Source organism: Zootermopsis nevadensis, unplaced genomic scaffold (assembly GCF_977971745.1).
Source record: "Zootermopsis nevadensis isolate Lab colony 2312 unplaced genomic scaffold, Znev_1.0 Znev_ptg000028l, whole genome shotgun sequence".
Lineage (NCBI taxonomy): Eukaryota > Metazoa > Arthropoda > Insecta > Blattodea > Termopsidae > Zootermopsis > Zootermopsis nevadensis.
Window position 1 is genome coordinate 23,451,947 of NW_028259160.1, and position 10,610 is coordinate 23,462,556.

At 38.8% G+C, this 10,610-nt stretch overlaps 1 long non-coding RNA gene across 1 annotated transcript; it reads left to right on the top strand.

Moving 5' to 3' along the window:
* Positions 1-2,731: 2,731 nt before the first annotated feature.
* Positions 2,732-10,378, top strand: LOC147872434 (uncharacterized). Its single transcript, XR_015537416.1, has 5 exons — positions 2,732-2,889; positions 3,344-3,504; positions 3,733-3,871; positions 4,319-4,494; positions 9,303-10,378. It is a non-coding gene; the product is annotated as an uncharacterized LOC147872434 (long non-coding RNA).
* The last annotated feature ends 232 nt before the right edge of the window (positions 10,379-10,610 follow it).

Consider the following 10,610-nt stretch of genomic DNA (forward strand, 5'->3'; position numbering starts at 1 on the left):
TTACATATACGTTCGCTCAAAGTGACATACGTTTTGTCTCTCAGATTCCTACAGATCGGCAGATATTTGAATTTTAATAATTGACTTCCGAATAATCTCTAAAAATTTAAATGTCTCTATCCTCCAAACCCTTCGACATACATTGACGTGACTCTGACATGAAGTTAACATATACGTTCCCTCAAAGTGACATAATTTTTGTCTCTCAGATTCCCACTGATCGGGAGATATTTGCCTTTTAAAAATTGACTTTCGAACAATCTCTAAAAATTTTAATGTCTCTATCCTCCAAACCCTTGGACATACATTGACGTGACTCTGACAGGAAGTTGACATATAGAGTTCCCTCAAAGTGACATAAGTTTTGTCCCTCAGATTCCTACAGATAGGGAGATATTTGCCTTTTAAGAATTGATTTTCGAATAATCTCTAAAATCTTAAATGTCTCTATCCTCCAAACCCTTGGACATACATTGACGTGACTCTGACAGGAAGTTGACATATATTTTCCCTCAAAGTGACATAAGTTTTGTCTCTCAGATTCCTACAGATCGGGAGATATTTGCCTTTTAAAAATTGACTTTCGAATAATCTCGAAAAATTTAAATGTCTCTATCCTCCAAACCCTTGGACATACATTGACGAGATTCTGACATGAAGTTGACATATACGTTCCCTCAAAGTGACATAAGTTTTGTCTTTCAGATGCATAGAGATCGGGAGATATTTGCCTTTAAATAATTGACTTTCGAATAATCTCGAAAAATTAAAATGTCTGTATCGTCCAAACACTTAGACATACATTGACGATATTCTGACATAAAGTTGACATATACGTTCCCTCAAAGTGACATAAGTTTTGTCTCTCAAATTCCTACAGATCGGGAGATATTTGAATTTTCAAAAATTGCCTTCGCATAATCTCTAAAACTTTAAATGTCTCTATCCTCCGAACACTTGGACATACATTGACGTGACTCTGATAGGAAGTTGACATATACGTTCCCTCAAAGTGACATAAGTTTTGTCTCTCAGATTCCTACAGATCGGGAGATATTTGCCTTTTCATAAATTGACTTTCGAATAATCTCGAAAAATTTAAATGTCTCTATCCTCCAAACCCTTGTACATACATTGACGTGACTCTGACATGAAGTTGACATATACGTTCCCTCAAAGTGACATAAGTTTTGTCTCTCAGGTTCCTACAGATCGGGAGATATTTGCCTTTTCAGTAATTGACTTTCAAATAATCTCGAAAAATTAAAATGTCTCTATCCTCCAAACCCTTCGACATACATTGACGTGACTCTGACATGACGATGACATATATGTTCCCTCAAAGTGACATAAGTTTTGTCTCTCAGATTCCTACAGATCGGGAGATATTTGCCTTTTAATAATTGACTTTCGAATAATCTCGAAAAATTTAAATGTCTCTATCCTCCAAACCCTTGGACATACATTGACGAGACTCTGACAGGAAGTTGACAGATACGTTCCCTCAAAGTGACATAAGTTTTGTCTCTCAGATTCCTACAGATCGGTAAATATTTGCCTTTTAAAAATTGACTTACATTGACGTGACACTGACACGAAGTTGACATATGCGTTCCCTCAAAGTGACATAAGTTTTGTCTCTCAGATTATTACAGATCGGGAGATATTTGCCTTTTCAAAAATTGACTTTCGAATAATCTCGAAAAATTAAAATGTCTCTTGGACATACATTGACGTGACTCTGACATGAAGTTGACATATACGTTCCCTCAATGTGACATAAGTTTTGTCTCTCAGATTCCTACAGATCGGTAGATATTTGCCTTTTAAAAATTGACTTTCGAATAATCTCTAAAAATTTAAATGTCTATAACCTCCAAACCCTTGGACATACATTGACGTGATTATGACATGAAGTTGACATATACGTTCCCTCAAAGAGACATAAGTTTTGTCTCTCAGATTCCTACAGATCGGGAAATATTTGCCTTTTAAAAATTGACTTTCGAATAATCTCGAAAAATTAAAATGTCTGTATCCTCCAAACCCTTGGACATACATTGACGTGACTCTGACATGATGATCAGATATACGTTCTTTCAAAGCGACATAAGTTTTGTATCTCAGATTCCTACAGATCGGGAGATATTTGCCTTTTCATAAATTGACTTTCGAATAATCTCGAAAAATTGAAATGTCTCTATCCTCCAAATCCTTGTACATACATTGACGTGACTCTGACATGAAGTTGACATATACGTTCCCTCAAAGTGACATAAGTTTTGTCTCTCAGGTTCCTACAGATCGAGAGATATTTGCCTTTTCAGTAATTGACTTTCAAATAATCTCGAAAAATTAAAATGTCTCTATCCTCCAAACCCTTCGACATACATTGACGTGACTCTGACATGACGATGACATATATGTTCCCTCAAAGTGACATAAGTTTTGTCTCTCAGATTCCTAGAGATCGGGAGATATTTGCCTTTTCAAAAATAATAACTTCCTCCCTCTGTGCGGGTTGGCGCTTGTGGTGGGTCTCCATGTTTCCGCACAGAGGACGCTGCCGTTTATTTTTCGTCTTTCGAGCTTCGTTTTATTCTCTACGACCATTTACGGTCTGAGGCTGACCCTCCGTCCCGCGATTTGGTTTCATTCGATTGAATCATTGATTTTTCGCTGCTCGTAGTATTTTCGCTTCCAGTGTTTTATTACTGGACGTATAATTTTATCTGCCCCTTAGTCATCTCTGCCGACACGCGTTGGATGAGTTTATCATCTTTGCCTTTCCCAGCATGCTCCGCGAAACTTGTTTCCAACGAACAAGTTGTGTTTTTTCCGTTAGTCTGTCTCCTGCTCCGGTACAGCGCGTATGTACGCTGTCTTTACGTAAGTTGGGGCTTTAGTCGGCCATTTTGATATTACGTCTCAGCTTGTGTTTGCTTTATTTCTCGATTTATTCGACAGCCAAAAAGTCGTTGAAGCTTTCGTGGTGGTAGTACGAGTCTTTAAATAATGCAGGCGATTTCGTGATAGTGAAAATACTAACCGATTTTCTCTAGAAATTACAAACGTCTTTGAGTTAGATTTTATTAACCCTTGCACCATTGAAAATGTATTCCTGGAATCTGAAGCGAAAATAATAATAATAAATTCTTATTGTGTGGATTTCCACCTCTTTTGTCATTCACTGTACGTGTAATGTAAGCACAAATCGATGAAAATTGTAATATTGATTATAATTGACTCCTGGATTTGACCTTATCATAATGAATACAGATTTAACCTGGTCGGATAGATAACGACCTTGACTTATCGGCATTTCTTTCTGGCGGCTTTACAGGTGAATTACGTCGCTTTTCCATGGAGAAAGTGGAGTGATATAAGATCGTCTATATATTTTTCTCTAGGACTGTGACACGCTCATGCGAGAGTACATGTGTCCTGTTGTGTGTCCTCGGGTGCTACGTCCTGTACAACGCGAACCCGCTTAAGTCATTCAAGGTGAGTTGCATGAAATATTCCAGCCTCTGAAATAGAGAGTTCTGAAAGTACGTTGAAAGAAAAACTTATATTGCGTGCTGTTCCCGATAAAACGTGACTTGGCCTACGTCACACAAGACAAGATGGCTGAAATGACGTTGCAACACTGAACTAGGTATTCTGAGATATTATTCTATTTTACGTTTTGATTGTTCTGTGATTCTGCCCATGCATTCCGTCTCCTTCTAGGTCAGTGTTAACAACCACGTGACACTCGTTCAAGACTTGAGGTTTACGGAGCGGTGAGGATGACGGCCGCTTACATCGTGAGGTCGCTAACACGTCAACCCGAAAATTATATTACAGCAGCAGCGAACTAAGGACTCCGGTGAGATATTGTCAGATAATGCCCACTGATCAAGTTTCAGAGCGTACGTACTGAGCCATGCCTCATGGCTCGAAGTGGCTTATCTCCCCTCTCTAAGTTCTTTGGAGTCGGCGGGTTCGAGACCCTGATCAGACAGCAGGGCAGTTAGGACAGTCTGTGTGTGTCCGCCGGAGAGATAACGACTCGAGGAGAAAGTCGGAAGGCAAGTCAGGGTTTGTGGGGGTTGAGTTGGGCGTCTGGAGTTGGATACCAAGCCGGAGTTATTCGAAGTAGTTTCATTTGGTTTTCTTTTGACTTTTCACCGCTTTACCTCCACCCCCCAAGCCGTACCACCTCCCGGCCTGGGACGATCGTGGCCTCAGTAACGTAATCTGGCAATTTCCTCCTCGGGGGGTTCAGTACAGAAGCGACGTAATTATAAATTCTTGTCATTATGTCTGCTTTGAGGTGATTGGCGGAGCCCCCTTCACATTCACGGTGATTATGATATCATCATTCTTCATCGCCGTCGTGAACCTCTGAACCTGAAGATTTTTCCACGTCTCGCTCCTGGACGCTGCTCTGTGACGTCGTCTGGCTCGATACGTCTCAAACGATGAGGCACCAGTGAGCGATGGACTCGGGTGAGTACGGTGATGTATTATTTCAAGGTCGATTCAAAATTATAATGACTTTCGTAGATAGTGTTCTGTGGGAAATTAGAAATTATTATGTCTCGACGGTAATGTAGTGTCTGAGTAAAGCCTGGTCTGCGTGGATGGGATTTCGCGAAGGTACCGATATCGCCAAAATCAAAGAATGTTTGAAACCCCCCTACGTACGGTAAGGAATCGAGTTCTTTTATGAGTTGGAAACAGAAAGGAAAAGTTACAGATCATTTGAGAATTGGAAAAGGAGAAAATGCAGACAATCGCAGAGACGTGATAGACACGCACACTTGCGGTATGAGACCAGTTTCTTGCGTCTCTCTTGATGTAAACATGTACGGCAGTCATCCTGTAGCTGAAAGTCGTTTAACTGGTCAAAGCCTTTCTCTTCGTGTATAGACACAGAAATTTTAAAAACTGACTGGTCGTCCTTACGTCATTTCTGTTGGATAAATTTCGTAAGGAAATGCTGTTGGTGTTAGGTGGACCGAGTATTGCGTACGGAGTCTGTATTGATTTGGATTAGCCGTCTACCAGGGACGCGACTGAGTAGGCGTCCTTTACGCGGTAATGGAATTAGACAGAGCTGTTAGAATGTAGCGCTGTATAGAGCAGAGTTTCCCAAAATATGGAGAAACATTTTCAACATCCTTTGCTTGATTGAGGTAGTCATCAGAACGAAGTATCGTTCTGCGTTGTATCCCGAAGGATGGTGATGGAATACAGGAGCGTAGACCAAGAGGAAGTGCGTTGATATTCAAGTCCACTTGTAGCAACACAGTAGAGATATATATTGAATTAAAGCTACACCAGTTTACAGTATCTCGAGTCAGAAAACTATGAAGGCGTAATTTATAACAGTTATAATTACTCTTCGCTAATAAAAATTGCAGTTTTGTCGACTTTCAGTTTATTCTGTGTATAGTAATATAAAATATCGTCAAATTGAGTACCTAATCTATTTTCCTAATCAATGAAATTCCTCTGTTATGGAAACTGAAGGGTTACAACTGCAAGGAAACCGAAATTTGAGTCTATCGTGAGTCACTGCAGTCTGATTCACATCTCTAGATACTCTTTATACAAAAACACAGTTAATATTAAGTCTCACCGCTACTAAATCTTCTGAAATAATTCATTCCCTTCTTAAGAGGTTTCATAACTTAACTTTTTGTGTGCTCTTTGAAATGTAAAAAATAAGCATCATTAACCCCATGAAGCCGTAGGTCGTCTGAATAATATTTAAGAATTCAGTCTACCGCGAAGAAAACACAACTCTTCACCATTACGAAGATCAACTGGTTAACGCTGTTTAAGGAAATGATCGCTGTTTATTCCGAGAATCATACAAAAGCCATAAATATTAAAGGCATCATAATTAAAACACTTGGTACATACGTTGAAGTAAACTTTCAGAATTGAACTACTTGGTATTTAGCATTCTCTGTTGAAGGCTTAATGTACCGTTTACAAACTTTTTTCTTTATCAGTATTACTTCGCCCCACTCGCTTGTAAATAATCTTCTTGAATCTCTTTCCCTAAGTGTTTACAAGTTCGGATTGTCTTACAGAGTGAGAAACGAAGTATTACGCCTGTCTAAATGATCAAGAAATATTATAGGACTGTTAACTTAGTTGGAACATCTCTCTCTGTCTGTCTGTGTTTTTAATAAGTTCCGAAGATTAGGATGGGTTGACACTCAGGTTACAATAAATTGGTTCATCTATTCTCGACAGATTCTGACGAATTTAGGACCGCGTTCAGGTGTGTGTTGCTCTAAAATCCAGTCGTTCCTCAGCTCGAATATTTGTTGCGCCATTGAATACTGTCTCGAGAATAATAACAAAACTTGAAGAAGTCGCTGTTTCCAGCACTTCGTGTCCCATTTGATAAGTTGAACACGTGTACGTGTTCAGTACGAGAAAGAAATTGCTGCCGTGTTTGAAAACATGTTTTAAGCTGGAAGAAAACAGCAGATAGTCTCAATAAATGCACTGCGTGAATGGAATTCTTAGGAATATTACACATTCTCCAACTTTGTCGCATTGCTCATATCACGTGTAACCATGGATTAAATTCCTTGTAGAATCGAATTCAGACAAATAATTATCTTTTTCTGTTATTTCGTGCAATGAACTGTTGACCTTGGTTGAAAGAGTGCGTCTTAATGCACTTCCATAAAATTCTCCGCTGTTCATGGAGACGCCGTCAAAAAATTATGCAGTACTTGAAAGAATTGGCACAATGGCGGCGTGACCTGTTTATTTGACCCTAGGGATCCGTGTAATGTTTGCCCAAGTGCATGGTAACAAATTAAACATGTCTGTGCGCACGGGCGTAATATCGAAAGTCAATTTTGGAGCTATCTGCCATGTCCAATGCCTAATACATTCAGAATTTGTTGTCCTAGATGCATGCAAGTTTAAATTTATGGATATTCTTAATCGTGGCTTTGTACTTTTAATACATAAATTAATAACGAGGGTCATGGCTGATAGTACCAATGGAAGGTAACAGATAGTGACATACAGTTAATATCGAATTTGACGAAAATCGGTCTGTGTAATGTTAGTAGTACGTGTTAGAAACGAAGAGTATTGACTACGAATGGTTGTTTGGAAATGGGGGGCACGTTTTGACCTTAAGGTCGTATCGCAAGGCCGGTATCCATCCGATATTCCAGCAAGCTTCTGGTAGCGTCGGACATCATCGTACATATACGTGCGTTCGACTGTGAGTTATACAGTAGCTGTGCATGGTCCCAGATCAAAATAACTCTTTAAAGCAAATATTATTGTTATTATTATTATTATTATTATTATTATATGTCCAAATTTCTGTAATAATCAGTGAGACTTCAATTTCTATTTTTATCGTATGCGTGTATGGCATTATTAATTATTTTAGAAAGAATTTATTTTATTGAAATGACACCAGATGCCATACAACTTTTTTTTTTAAATTTTACATGCTTTGCCATCGATATGACCATCAAAGGTAGTCTTGCGAATTTCTGAGGTGGGAGTTAGAAGCTAACAATAGGCTCAGCCAGTCAAATTATCCGCCTTGAATGGAAAGTTCAGCGTAGTGTTCACAAAATCCCGTCACTGGTGTCTTTCCTGAGCCATATTAATCCATTTCGCAACCTTGAAAAGTATTTCCGTAAGAACGATTTTAATATTATCCTCCCAGTTACACCTAATGTTGTAGAATGGAACATTAATGCTCACCAATCTTTAGCCCTGAGGATGGAAGAAATATGTTCCTCGGAAATATTTGTTACTCCACATGATACTTGAACGAATAATATCTGATTTCTTTAAATCCGGGTCGTATGAGGCCGCCTAATGGCACAGTCGCATGAGTCATTACATCCAGACTCTATATCCTCTGCAATATGTCAATTTTAAAAGAGATTATTCTTGTTTAATGTTTCACGGACTAATCACATTTCTGTTCCTTTTTTGAGTCTCTCATATCTTTGTAAACTTTTCCGCATAAAATGATTATTATCCAATTTATTTTAAATCGAATATTGAAAAATTACACCCGTATCTGTTTTGCCAGAGCATGGGATTATGAACGTGTGGACGTCATTCTCTGTTCCGTAATACGTCGTTACTGGTCAGATGTTTACCGCAGGTCGCAGTAACCCCGTACCCGTTTAACCGTTGAGCACACTGGCTAGAACCTGGTGCTGTTGGAATGTCTTGGTGTAGATAGAAATCACTGTCTTCCTTTGATGTATGGTCCCTCATCGCGCACGTAGTCTGTTTAATGATCGGTCAGGGTTAGTTACACAGATCAGGAGAGTTGGGTAAGTAAACATACAAGAAATAAATATTGAGTTGTCCTACTCGATAGGTTTCGGGTTCGAATCTCTCCCCGTCGACAGACAATCGTTAGAGATCTTGCTCGTGCTTTTTAATATTCTGAAGCATATCTTAAGACACATTAAATGTAGACAACTATCGCTTTATTCAATGTAATTTCAAGTTCATCTTTTAGAAGAATCCTGCCATCTTATGGGGTATAACGGGCAAAATTTTGAGACTAATAAATTGCCCGCTAAGAATGACGGCAAAAATGTAAAGTAGTAAACAATAATAATCATAATAATTATCCGATTAGACCCAACATCTCTTAGCAGCGTTACCATGGCAACGGTTATTTATAAATGTTATCCCGTAAGGTCCAAAATCACTTGGGAGCAAATAATCATAACCGAAGAATGTTTTATGAATGTCTTTCGTGATGTTGCGTCATCACAAGGGCCCACCATCATCGCTGTTATGATGGAGGTAGCAATATCACTTCCTAAACGTCGGTAAACTTAATCATCACAATCACCACAGTGAGAACAGGAGATAACAATTTACGCGCAGATTGAAGATGTAAGGCACAAATTTCTATCTTGCGAGGCCGAGGCGTAGTGTCGTTACAGATAATACCCGCATCCCCCCGCCCCCCCCCAAGCTGCTTTTAATAAGTGCATTTTCTATAATTAGTCTAGCATTTCAGAAAAGAGTGTTTTGTGTTTAGGAGATAACTTTCAACCAAGCTGTTTGTATGTTCTAATCAAAATAACGTTGACCATGAATTTAGAATCTTTTGTCTTCTAGTCTGATAAATAAAAGTTGTAAATATTAATGAACAACACACTGTTATGTTTAAATTTGGTTTGCTATCATCGTAATTAATGTTAATAAACTGTTAAATAATATGGAGCTTCAGACCCTACATATAAATTCTTGTCATTATATGGGACATTGTCTGGTTTCAGGGGAAAGGCGAGTGAATCTTCGTGGTTCCGAAACTCAGAGGAGGATCTTCATGGCATTTTCACCCGTGCGGTTGCGTCTACACGCTCCGGGGAACCCGGAGTTCCTCAGCCGCTTCCACCCGGACGCTGCACTCTTGTCGTGTTTCCAGTGTCGGCGGTCATCTCTCCGGCATATTTCGTTTCTACCATCTTTGCTGGCGAGTGAAACGAATTACTTTAATTTTAAATTAACACACGACTAACGCCTGGGGTGCAGGGGTTAAACTCCTTCCAATGTTCCTTAATTTTGAGTCTCCAATTAATGTTTTGCTGTTTCCATCCCTTGAGAAAAATGAATTCAGATTCTTTCTATTAACTCTCCTTCTTCTTTCTTTTCTTCTCTTTCGCCTTCTTCCTACCCTCAGAGGATAGACGGGTTAGTGTAGAGTTGTAGCTGCATGCATTCTTAACCACTAACAACATCATCGACCCTGCAGTCCAGCCGCTGCGCTGCAACGGAGTATCAGCGGAATCCAGCAAAGACGCAGTTAGTTTGCCCACAATATTAGAAATGTTGAGGGTGTGAGGTCACAGACCATGCGTTAAGTTGCAGTGGTAGGCTTCGGTAAAGCATATATAGAAGATTTCCAGATTTTAAAAAGTGGGGATTTTCTGTTTTGATGATCTGAGTAACGGCTAGCTTTTCAAGTTAAGTAATTTTGAGGTGACTTAAGCGTCTGCTAACACAAACTATAAAGCGGGGAAGATTTTCAATTTGGAAAATTTCATGGGGCTGAAAACTACATTATCTTTATTTATTTACATAGCTTTGCCCTTAGATTACAATCATATTGCAGGAGAGACGTACAGTCCAAATTTAACCACCTCTGACGTAGACAAAGTTCATTCAGTGAAAGTAATTGAGAAATGATTGAAATTTTATAATATCGTAGGCATCGGTACTAGGACACTAAAGTGTGGATTGATGGGAGATTGACACTGAAATTAGGGACGAGACGTAGTGGACAACGAAATCACATGCAAATTAAGTGTGAATAAAATAATACAGGCTTTTTGAAGCCGAAATAATTGAAACGCCGCCACTGAGATTTTAAATGAAGTTTTCAGATTGTTATAATTGTTATTTAATAAATAAATAAATAAATAAATAACTTGTACTTTTATTTTTTCCGATTGTAGAAACATCGAAAACTGTAACACTTGCTTGTATACCTCTTGTTTCCATCTCCCTTTATAACAGGTAGAAGAACGACATATGTCACTATTTCGTCTTTAAATTTTCGCATTTGAGTTGACTTTCAATGAGAT